At 39.6% G+C, this 13,072-nt stretch overlaps 1 pseudogene; it reads right to left on the bottom strand.

Annotated features, from left to right (window-relative positions):
- Positions 1-1,673: 1,673 nt before the first annotated feature.
- LOC131758498 (galectin-1 pseudogene) lies at positions 1,674-2,125 on the bottom strand (annotated as a pseudogene).
- Positions 2,126-13,072: the final 10,947 nt, after the last annotated feature.

Raw genomic sequence — 13,072 nt, 5'->3', positions numbered from 1 at the left:
AGGGAAGGAGGGAAGAAAGGAAGGAAGAAAGGAAGAAAAAAGGGAGGAGACAAAATAAAGTAGGATAAAGTATAGTTATTAAAATAAAAATAATTTTTAAGAAGAAAAATTTCTATTAAAATAAAAAACAGAAAAGCGGGTCTGTCTAACCCTAGGACAAATGGTGAAAGCAAAGCTATACAGACAAAATCTCACACAGCAGCACACACATACACACTCACAAAAAGAAAAAAGGGGAAAATAATAGTATATCTTGCTCCCAAAGTCCACCTCCTCAACTTGGGATATTTTGCTGTCTATTCAGGTTTTCCACAGATGCAGGGCACTTCAATTTGATTGTGGAGCTTTAATCCGCTGCTTCTGAGGCTCCTGGGAGGGACCTCCCCCTCTCCTCTTTGTTCGCACAGCTCCTGGGGTTCAGCTTTGGACTTGGCCCCGCCTCTGCGTGTAGGTCGTCCGAGGGCGTCTGCCCTTCGCTCAGACAGGACGGGGTTAAAGGAGCAGCTGATTCGGGCTCTCTGGCACAGGCCGTGGGGGAGGGAGGGGCACGCATGCGCGGCGGGCACGCATGCGCGGCTAGCCCGCGGCGGCAGAGGCCGACGTGATGCTGCACCGACCGGAGGCGCGCCGCGCATTCTCCCGGGGAAGCTGTCCCTGGATTCCGGGGCCCCAACAGTGGCGGGCTGCACAGGCTCCTGGGAGGGGCGGTGTGGAGAGTGACCTGTGCTCGCACACAGGCCTCTTGGTGGTGGCAGCAGCAACCCTAACGTCCCACAGCCGTCTCTGTTGTCCGTGCCGACAGCCGCGGCTCACGCCTGTTTCTGGAGCTCCTTTAAGCGGCGCACTTAATCCCCTCTCCTCGCACACCAGGAAGCAAAGAGGTAAGAAAAGGTCTCTTGCCTCTTCGGCAGCTCCAGACTTCAACTGGACTTCCTCCTGGTTAGCCGTGGTGCACTAACCCCTTCAGGCTGTTTTCACTCTGCCAACTCCAGACCTTTCCTTGGGATCTGACTGAAGCCCGAGGCTCAGCTCCCAGCCGCGCCCGCCCCGGCGGGTGAGCAGACAAGCCTCTCGGGCTGGTGAGTGCTAGTCGGCACTGATCCTCTGCGGAATCTCTCCGCTTTGCCCTCCGCACCCTGTTGCTGCGCTCTCCTCTGCGGCTCTGAAGCTTCCCCCTCCGCCACCCGCAGTCTCTGCCCGCGAAGGGGCTTCTAGTGTGTGGGAACCTTTCCTCCTTCACGGCTCCCTCCCACTGGTGAAGGTCCCGTCCCTATTCTTTGTCTCTGTTTATTCTTTTTTCTTTTGCCCTACCCAGGTACGTGGGGAGTTTCTTGCCTTTTGGGAGGTCTGAGGTCTTCTGCCAGCGTTCGGTTGGTGTTCTATAGGAGAAGTTCCACGTGTAGATGTATTTCTGATGTTTCTGTGAGGAGGAAGGAGATCTCTGCGTCTTACTCTTCCGCCATCTTGAAGCTCCTCCTGGCCAATCTGAGTGAGTATCTTTATGAACATTATTTTGAACGCTTTGTCAAGTAGTTTGTTTATCTCTGATTCGTTAAAGTATTTTTCTGGGAATTTGCCTTGTTCTTTGGTATGGAATCTATTTCTCTGTCTCCTTGTTTTGCCTGTCTCTCTGTTTGTCTACATGTATTATGGAAAGCGGCTACCTCCGTCAGTTTTTTTCCGGGGGAGCAAAGGCAGCTGCCTTTATTGGGGGCCATGGGCTGGCTGGCTTCACTCAAAGGCCATGCACTTGATCTTGAAGTCTCTATTGGCCGCCAGGTAGTTGATAGCCTCCAGGTTGAGGCAATTGGGGAATTTGAATTTGTATCCGCCAGGCACCTGGATGGTTAGCTCTGCCTGGTTGAAGCAGATGCATACCTCCACAACACTTCCAGGCTGGAAGGGGAAGAGAGACCCCTGCTGCTCGGACCCCCAGGCCCCGCCATCCTTGCTGTTACACATGATGGTGTTGGTGTCCCCGTGCTCATTGAAGCAGGCACGAGTTGTTGCCATCTTTGCCCGGGGTCAGCACGAAGCCCTTGGCGTCCAGGGCCACCTTGCCCAGCACTCTGAGGCACTTCCCAGGTTTGAGATTCAGGTTGCTGATGACAAGACCACAAGCCATGATTGAGGAGAGGAGGATGTTCCTGGGACTTTGGCACCAGTTGTCTGAAGACTCTACCAGAGAGCCTTGGTCTTGAAAGAGTGGTATTCTTTAGAAGCTGTTCTGTGCGGCCCAGAAGTACAGTCTCCTCTGGCCACCAGACCCAGGCACTCTATGGCCATCCCTCATGTGGCCTGTAGGTGCCCGCCAGCTGTGATAGGGCTGTGACTGCCGTATGGGGAGGAGAGGGTTGGAGTCACTTGCCCATCCTGGGTGTGGATTGATCTATGTGTAGGCTGGTTGGAACTCAGGGCACTCATCAGACTCAGTTGTGGGTCAGCTACTGCATGAGGATGACAGGACTCTGTAATCCCTGCTGGCCTCCAGCCCAGAAGATCTGTAGGTGTCTCCTTGGCTGTGGTTGCAAAAACTGGGGCTCGTGGTGAGTGTATAATCTCCTTTCTGAGGAGCCTCGTCAAGCCCTAATGAGGCCAAGGGGGTGTGCAAGGATGGTGTCTCCACACTTACAGTCCCTGGGAGCACCTCCTTAGCCTCTAGATATGTGGGAAACCTGAAGCCTGTCCCTCAGGATGAAGCTCCAGGCTAAGTAAATGAGCCTTTTTCATATAAGATGGTTATGTTTCAGTCTGCTATCTGTGCAGGGCCCTGGGTATGGTGGCCTACCAAGAGCTGTCTTTCCTATTGCTCCAGTGTCATGAAGTTCAAGAACACCAGCCCCAGTGGCCACCAGGGCCAGGCCAGCCAGTAGTGTCCCCTATGCAGATTGCATGCACCCACTGGCTTTAGCTAGGTAGCTGGAGTTTATAGGGAGTGGGACTTGCCCTCTTGCTTCAAGAAGGCAGCAGAAAAATGACTTGACTGCACCCACCCCTGGGCTTCAGCAATCAAGTACAAAAGTGCCTTGTCTGTGCACGTGAGTCAGCCATTAGGCCAGGAGTGGGAGAATATTATGACTGCTAGTGCTCTCCAGTCCCAGCCAGGGGGGCAGGGGAGTGTCACAGCCACCCACACTTGCAGACTTTAGTTATGGAGCAGGAGAATGCCATGGCTATTTGTGCCACCCCAATCAGGGCATGGGGGGATGCTGCAGCTGCCAGAGCTCTCCAGCTTCAGCTTTGTGTCAGGGTAGTGCATCCAAGCTCTCAGGTCTGTGCTAGCAGGTGAGGTGAGGAACACAATGGCCTCTGCCAGTGCCTCCTACGAGTATTACCACCATATTACACCCCCTGCACCCCCCCCAACTGATGCTTTTATATTTGCAAACAACTCTCCTTCACAAAGAGTCTCAGCAGTTTTCAAACCATTGATATTTTGCAAGGTCTCTGAGTGAGAAGGATTGCATGTGAGCCCTTTAAGAGGGGAGTCAGTTTCCAATAGCTTTTTTGGACCCTTGGACATTAGCCCCATTAGTTTTCTAAGCCAGGCGTTTTGGGGACTCAGATGTCTGGTGTAGAATCCTTGGGCCCGTGTGTCTGATGTGGGGTCCCACACTTGCTCCCCCAGGAGAAAAGCCTTTCTTATAAGATCCCTCTATATTATGTGTGGCCAGGCCAGGGGCGGGATTTTGGGTGAGAACTTTTCTCTGCCCCTCCTACCCATCCTGATGTAGTCCTTTTTATTCTTCATTGTGAAACAGGTAATCAGCTAGTTTTCAGGTTCTCTTTTGAGGGAATTAATCCACATGTAGGTATTTATCTCTGGGAGGAGATAAGTTCAGGCTCTTGCTTTGGTGTCTTCTTAAAATGCCTTCTTAGTTGTTTATTTTTAACATATTCCTATCAAACAATATTTTTTATGATTGTCAGATTTCTCATAAATTTGATATCTCATACATAAATTCAATCATTTATTTTTAAAAGTTTAGAGAGTTCTTACAATTCTAATTACTTGAATTTTCTAAAAAGAAACTAAGGTACTAGTGACTTTGGTGACATTTAACTTAATAGGAAAGGAAGGTGGATTCTTTCTACTCACTGGTTCTTTCAAAAGGGCAAAATCACCCTGGAAATATCTAATTTTCAATTCAGAAATATAGTTCTTACCAAACAGATTTGAGCTTTCAGTGGGTAGAATGTTTTATTAAATCACCTGAGTCATTAATAAAATTTCACCAAGTCTTGACAATCTCCTTTTATGTGCTATTCTCAAATAATGCACTTCCTTTCAAATACTTTAAATGGCTCTGAAGCTAATAATCATGTAGGATGCCCTCTCTTCTCACACAAAGAAGTATTTCAAAATGAATAACACAGGTCAGGTATATTTAAATCTTGCACTATGCATGCATGTTTTCTAACTCTAAAGCAAATGCTACCATTTTACTTAGTATCAACTGAATATTTGTAAAGTGTCAATGTCTGATTTCAAAGTCAAATGGACACTGATAGTGACCGTTTCAAGGTTTGAACCTCTATATTTGTTGTTAATTCTATAAATAGTTTTATCTTTAAAACTATTTATAGAATTAATAAATTAATAATTTATAGAATAAATAAATAAAACTATTTCACTTTCCCACAGAAATCTTCAAGAGATATAGCAGTGATAAGATATAAAGTAAAAGTCCTTATTCAAGTGCTCACCTAAATAAAAAAGAACCCGTTTGAAATTTTAATTAGAATGATTTTATCTCAAATAAAGAACAAAGTATGAACACAAAGCAACCCTGAATTCTACAGTACAGAAAGAGTGACCAATGATGTCTGCCTGGGAATTGGATGCATATTTTACTATATAATGTCCAGGAAAGAGCATATTAATGGTCTCCAAAAAAAGGAAACTGGATAGTCATAAGGATATTTCCTGGGACCACATACAGAAATGGCCCTGGTCACATTGATTTTTAAGGCAAGCAGTCATTTTAAGTCTAGTGCTACATATGTTAAATTTCACCAGTTAAATATGACTTATGGACTGGATATTCAGAACACATGGACTATACAGCATAGCATTAACAGTGCAAAATTAATTCTGTCAAGAATGACTTTGTAGAGGAGATTTAGACTGTCTAACCATGTGACTGGAAATATCAAATAAGCTAGCCTTTATTGAACTCTTACAAGCCAGCACTGTGTTAATGTTTTTCATGCATTGTCTCATTAACACATAAAATTCCATGAGGTAAGTAGTGTTTTTATCCTCATTTTATGGATAAGGGCTGCAATGTAACAAAATGTACCAAAACAGATGTAACATTTAGCTAGTGTTAGAGGTGGAATTTGAACTCCAGATGATCTCCTTTCTAAGAACATGCCTGAGCTTACCACAAAAGCACATTTGTGAGAAGCAACAAATACGAGAAAGTCTAGGGATACATTTTAACTCCATTTAACACGAATAATCTTGAAGCAAATATTCCCTGCAGGGATCAGTTTTCCTTCTGCAGGATACAGAGGAAGAATCAGGCATCATGGGAGCCCTATAAATTCCCCCAATTAAAACACAGAGTGAAGATCACACCAGGTTTTCCTTCAGCTGGATCAAATAGATGCTTGAACCTTATAAACACTGGCACCTCCAGGGAGGTATGGAGTCATGTGTTTGGTCTGTTCTGAGTTACCTATTCAATATTGTCTTATCTTTTGTAGTTTCACCCATGTTGGAGTTGCTTACCAAACTTACCACACCTTCTATCCTTACTAGACTTGCCTGACATAATATTCCACTATTACCCAGAGTAGTCAGTGTGGTGTTGTAATGTTTTCGACTGTTTGGATATTTGAAAGACCTAGCAGATTCCATAGAGTATATTCACGTGAGGATTTTATTTAAATGTAAAACATACAGAACAAGAGAAGTAGGTTTCAGGCAGCCATCAAAGGTCTGAGAGACAATCTTTGTGCCCTTGAGTTGTACTGAGCCTCTGGCTGCACTGCCAAGTTTGCATGAGAAATCTTAGCTTCAGGAAAGCAACTAGAGGAAACTCTAAGAAGTTCTTTAAGTGGCCAAACCAGGCTTGTCAAACTATTTGAGCTAGTTGAGCCATTGGTAAAGAAGCCAACCCTGGGTGGAACAGGATCAGCAGAAAAGTTTCCAGCTTTAAACAGCACATCATAAATGCCATTGCCTTTATCTCAGACAAGAGTCAAAAAACCAGGCATCTCCAGAGATAGAAAGCTTAACCATTCCAGCTGTAAATTAGCTGTCTTTAGGTGTCCAGCCCTATATTCTGAAGCCATTTAACAAACATTATTTAAGATTGGACTGTACCTGTATAATTGTTTAAAATCAATAATCTCTACATTTAAAACCCTTGAAAATTCCAGGCCTGAGTGTGAAAAATACTTGAGTCACACCGTTAACAGAGAGTCTTAGAATTGTGAATGATTCTTGTTTAGCTTATGGGCCTCATTGATAATGTATTACTGTATTTCAAACATGGATCACACATGTGGACTTTACTATGATTCTAAAATATAATATGCAGCCTCCAGTTTTGATAGATCAATAAGACATTTATTTGATCCTAACTGAGCATAAGGGTTAGGAAAAATGCTTTTAAACACATGTTGAAAAATATGTTTGGCTGAAATTCTGAATATCCCCTTCCAACTCCCAAGAAAAATCTCAGAATTAAGTTCTAATATTTAACATGCTACCATGTTCTTGTTTTGTGTACATTGTTCTTGCATTTTCAACTTTAATTTAAATACATTAATAGTAAAATTGTCATGTGGTCATGACCAAAACCAGCACAAAGTTAAAACTCAGCAGGAAATATTCAAAAGCAGTCTAAATGATTATCTTTCCTGAAATGTGAAGTTAATTATACCAGGTCAAAAAGAATAGTAATCTCATTGCTACTTGAATAAAATTTAATTATAGACCAATCTTCACAAACTATTAATATGCTGACACATATTTAAATCAAGATTCATAAACACTGAAGAAGGGAGCTACAAATATGGAAAAGGAGAAAACTAGAATTAACTCTGTTCTGTGATATGTATTAAAGGGATCAGTACAAACTTGTAGGCTGTAATATAATTGATAGATATACAGTCATTATAGATGTATGTGTATGTGTTTTTTTCTGCCTCTATCTGCTAAGAGCACTTGGAAGTAAAGAAACTCTGATACAATGAGCACACCTAGCCCACAGATCTTGGTTTCTACATACCAGGGATCCTTGGAGAAATGGCTGATATGAAACAACTATACACACAAACACAAATTTATTTTTAAAAGGAAGAAATAAAGGATCAGAGAGGTTATGTCATTTACATAAAGTCACAAGCAAATAAGTGATAAAGAGAGCATGAAACGGTAAATGATGGATCAGACTACCTGGGGTAAGATCTCAACATCCTTCATTTACTAGTTTTCTGGGCAAGTCTGTCAACCACCTGACCTTAATTTCCTGGGCAGTAAATCTGTATAACAATAATACTATGTACCTCATAATTAGGGTTATTATGAGGAACTAAATGAGATAATATTAAAAAACATTGCATATTGTAATTATACACTTTTTATCGCTATCATAATTTTTATTTTAATGATGATTTTTATTATATGAAACCATGTCTGGTTGACTTCACAATACTCCCACAGATACGGAATTGGAACAAGTATATTACAATGATGAACGCTGTATCAGAAAATGGACTTAAAAACCTCATGGTGTATTTGTGAGAAGATAAGGAAGGTTACCTAAGTAGTATAAAGTGTAAGAATTGAAGAAGAGTGGGAAACATGGTTTGACAGTAATGTTGAGCCCAGATTTTACTGATCGTTGAGTTTGGAGTGTATGTGACTTTTGGAAGTGCATTTTTGGGGGAGTATAGGTTCTTCATATCAGTATGCAAGATATTTTGGGTGAAGGAAAAAAAGAAATTGTCTTTTTGCTATATATGGGTAAAGGATAGTCCCTGAATAGTTAATAATGCCTAAATTGTACTGGAAAAAATAAAGGGCATCATAAATTCAAAATAATTAGAGATGAATTCAGATAAAAAATAGGAACATATTGCAACTGTAGAATATATAAATTAAATTAATTTTAGCTTTAAATTGTAACTTAAATTGGTCTAACAAATGATTTCACATAGAGACTCTGTAGGGAGTGACTTTAATTGATACATGTCTAATTTGTAAGTATTAGAAATCCATTGTTTGATATAAATAATTTATGTGAAATTATTGTAAATTTTCTCCTATTAGGTATTTTTTTTTTTTTTTTTTTTTTTTTTTTTTTAGTGGTACGCGGGCCTCTCACTGTTGTGGCCTCTCCCGTTGCGGAGCACAGGCTCCGGACACGCAGGCTCAGCGGCCACGGCTCACGGGCCCAGCTGCTCCGCGGCATGTGGGATCCTCCCGGACCGGGGCACGAACCCGTGTCCCCTGCATCGGCAGGCGGACTCGCAATCACTGCGCCACCAGGGAAGCCCCTATTAGGTATTTTTTAATTGTCTCGTTTGGAATCTTTATCCTGTTAATTTACTTAGCCATTTTTTTCAGGCAAGGAAAGGAAAAGCTACAAATACAAGCCAAGTGATCAAAAATTGATGTAATTATTTCAATATAGCTTCATTTTTAAAAAGGTAGAAATGACAATACAATATTCATTTATATTCTATATTTCATCATTTTTCCTCTCCATTTTCTGCTGGCACAATGCAAAGTCCAAAAATATTAAGACTAAGGAAAAGGAAGAAATAAAGGTTGGAAATAATGAGCAAAATGGTCAATCACTTCTGAATAATTGAGAGTGAAATCTATATCACTGTTAAAGTAAGGGGCAACATCATTATCCCCATTTTCCTGTGAAAATATGTGTGGTCAGTAAGCAGTATTGCTACTCTTACTTCTTAAAGCATGAGCCACTGGTCTCTAGAGGAGCATAGCTAAATTTGGGGGTTTAATGAAGGTTTAAATGGGAATGAAACTTACCAAACCTTGCATATGAAATTTCACTTGACCCAGAAGCACTGTTCCTAATTCTGCAAAGTTAACAAAGGGCATGAGAATGGGAAGGAATGCATTACTAGACACAATTTTTTCCATCAGTTTTTTTGAATTCCTGTCCTATTTCAATCTTCTTTGTACAATAGATGTAATGTCAAAAGCATTGTTAATTAAAGGATATTTGTAGTAGTCAGATCCTCAAAAAGAACCACCATGAAACTAGAAGAAGAGAAACTAAATTATAATTGTTATAATAAAAACAGCCTATTTCTTAAAAAAATATTACAAATACTAACTGAATAGTGTAGCCATTCCTAAGTATGATTATGGTTTTTAAAGTGTTGTGACACCTATAATGCCTCTATGTCCTACTCTCTTATTTTCACTCTGTTGTAGTCCTCAGAAAAATGAGTTGATCAATTCCACGGCTTCAACAATAAAGGCAAATGCAATGTAAGAAATATTGGATCTGGTGGAAATTTTCAGTTGCCTTTATAACAACTCATAAAAATATGAACTCTAATCTAATCACCATTGATACTATCACCTGTGGGGCGTTTTGTGTGTGTGTATATACCTCCAGCTAGGGTGATATAATTTTTTAAAATTTAATGTAATTTATTTATATTTTTATACAACAGGTTCTTATTAGTCAACTATTTTATACATATTAGTGTATACATGTCAATCCTAATCTCCTAATTCATCACACCACCACCACCACCCCTGCTTTTCCCCCTTGGTGTCCATACATTTGTTCTCTACATCTGTGTCTCTAATTCTGCCTTGCAAACCAGTTCATCTGTGCCATTTTTCTAGATTCCACATATATGCATTAATATATGATATTTGTTTTTTTCTTTCTGACTTACTTCACTCTGTAAGGGTGATATAATTTAAACATATAAAACACTAAGTCACTTCAGGCAGTTTTCTTCCTACTTTTAACTATTTTTTTCTGTCATGTTTAATAAGAAACATTCAAACATCACCTGCACTGTGAACATACTTTGTAAGAAGGTTATTAGAGATAGAGAGGAGAGTTTGCTTCCATCAGCGTTGAGCTACTTAGCAAAACAATGGCTATAATTTTGAAGTAGTGTTGAGAAATTCAATCCAGGAAAGATTAGTTTTGATAATTTTGACAGAAAGTGAGATGAATTTCTACTTGTAAAGTAGACATGAATATTTTGCTAGTTATCTTAAATCATCTGTTTTTGAACAGATCCAACTGTTTTTGAAAGATTTGTCTCAGTCCCATCCCATACCATCCCATCCTTCCCTCCCCACTTATTAATAAGTGATCCAGATGCTGGACTAGGCTTGGGAATATCAAAGCAATAAATAATAAGACCTTCCTTTAGAAGACTCAAGTCACCTAAAAAAACACAAAAAGCCCCCAACAAAATGGATAGTTACAAAAAAAATTGAATAAGCGAGATGCTATTGTTAGCTACAGAGTTTCAGGGGAGCATGGGTGCATGGCGCTAACTGAGATGCTATAGAAAACTTCAATGGAGAAGAATAAACCTGATGTTTGATGAGCAAATAGAAGTCAAAAGATGGGAGAGAGACAAGGAAGAACTCTAGGCAGAACAGCCTATATGCAAAAGATCTGGGACATGAGAACACATGGTATGTTAGGAACATCGAAGAGGAATTTCTTGGCTGTAGGATAGGGAGTGTTTTCACATATATTACCTTACATAGTGTTCAAAATAAACTGACCAGGCAGAAAGATTTTTTTCCCCGTTTTAATGTAATAAAATGACAATTTGGTGAGGGATCTGAATGTTATAAAACTCTCTAATGCCAATAATGGATTTTGAATTCATTTCCTTCGATTACAGTGAAAACATGCCAAGTATAGTAATAAGTACTGGGTCATGTCAAAGAGGATTCTATAACACAGCACAGGACAGAGTAATAAATGTTGATACTTATATAGTGGTAATTTTATGTCAGGTGCCAATAGGGCTTCCTAAGTGTTATTTTAAATGCATCAAATCCTTACCATCTATAAAGGAAGCACTATTATCACCATTTTGTGAATTAGGAAACCAAGGTAAAGAAAGATAAATCTTCACTAATTTCTCATGGCTAAATGATTGGCAGAACTAAGGCATAAATTCAAATAGTCTATCTCCAAATACCACACTCAACTGCTAAACCACGGCTTCTCTATGTTACTATATTATTCATGCAAGAAGTCAATGATTAAAAAGCAATGTAAAATAATGACAATAAAGCGGGTGAATTTTTGTATGTGATCTATAAGATATAGAGAGGAGGGGATTATTGTTTGGGGTTGAAAATTTGGTTTTGAAAATAGAAAAGAATTAGCAAAATAGTTGACAGTCCTGGATACTGTGGTGCCCTGCTTAGATCTCCCTTCAGGCATTCATTGCTCCCACCACTGCTGGGAGGGCTGCCTGCTGAAGATTGGGGTCATCTCTTTCCTCAGGAATGCCCATATCTGAAGGGAGCTGCCTCACCCAAAGTTAAATTCCCTTCTGAAAAATAGCCCACAATGATTGAAGTCTACAGACAGGTTAAGTAAATTACCTTAGGTCACAAAGATTCCAAATAAAAGAATATGATCCCATACTTGCCTCATTCAAAGTCTAAGGCATTTTTCCTTTACCAGGTTTCCTCCTGTATATAAACTTTACAGATCAAAGTAGGTATTTTATAGGAACTGACAAATTTATTTATGTCCACTTCATGCAATCTTTAGACTCCTGTCATTTCAATGTGCTCTCATAAATAAGTTTGTTTCAATATCTTTAACATAGACCAAAAATATAAAAGAAACCAGGAGCAGTATAAAAGGAGACAACTATTGGACATTGAAACATGAGATTATAAGTGATATCCTGTATTGTATATTAAATATATGTATGTAAAATGTATTTATATTTTTTAGCTTAAGAATATGTTTCCTTATCTTAAATATAAAATACTGAAGTCTGTGTGCCCTAGAGATAAAAAGAATCATTCTTATCGATTCTAAGCATCTAAGTTACACTTTATAAATAGTAGGAATCAGTGGCATTTCAATCTAGGTTTTTATATGTCATTGGATCTTTTATGGTTGTTGAAAAAGCTGGAATGTCTATTAATTTGAAATACTGTGTATAACAGAAAGTATATCAGCTGTGCTTCGACTGACTCTAGTAGAAAATCTTCCAGAATATTCCTGGGCCTTTAAACTAAACTTTTATTTTTCCGAATTTTACCCACCGTTGATTCAAGACATTTCCTTGTTATACTCAACGACAAATAGTTAAGCTCAATAAGGTAATAGTTCGAGCAACTGAAACCTTATATGTTGTGTTTCTCACAGACAGCGTGAATGCTGCTTCAGGGCACTGATCTATTAAGCCGGATGTTATAATCACAGGGCTGTTCACTGGCAATCATGATGAGAATCCCTCTTTATAGAATTGCAACCTTGTGCAATAGTTGCATAGGCCAAAGACAATTAATTAAAAGAGTTAATGCCAGTGAGGGTCACCTTTCAAGAACCACTTAAATAGAACTGTGCATGCAGCAGTGCCTTGCCCCTCCATGAGGGGCACTGCGGCACTAGACTGCAAGTCTATAGCAAGATGTATAAAAGTCATAAAATAGCCAATCTCGCTAATCCAAGTTTGTCTTCAAAGGGACATCTTCATTAGTCAAGCAGTACACTGAACACAAGTTCTAAAATACTCATTAACTGCCCTCTGAAATCAATCAATTTTGGAAACAATTTACAAATCACATATTTATTTAATATATTCATTATATAAAAAGTGAATAAATAACACCCTCAAAAGTCTTGTAACCTTTTAAATACGCGGTATTAGTAAAAATTTTATTTGAAACAATGTCATGTTTAGCTGTGTAGCCTAAGAAAATACTGCATGTATTATTGTCCTTGGAATAAAATTATGCTGTTGAAAGCTTTAGTCTTCTTATTTGTGGAGAAGATTAAACATACTACTGCACTACCATTGGCTTTTTAGACAATACTTATGTAAATAATTGTCTTTGTTT

The sequence above is a fragment of the Kogia breviceps genome, chromosome 6, assembly GCF_026419965.1.
Source record: "Kogia breviceps isolate mKogBre1 chromosome 6, mKogBre1 haplotype 1, whole genome shotgun sequence".
NCBI classification, from domain to species: Eukaryota; Metazoa; Chordata; class Mammalia; order Artiodactyla; family Physeteridae; genus Kogia; species Kogia breviceps.
The sequence above is the reverse complement of the archived record's forward strand: the minus strand, read 5'-3'. Positions and strand labels throughout refer to the sequence as shown.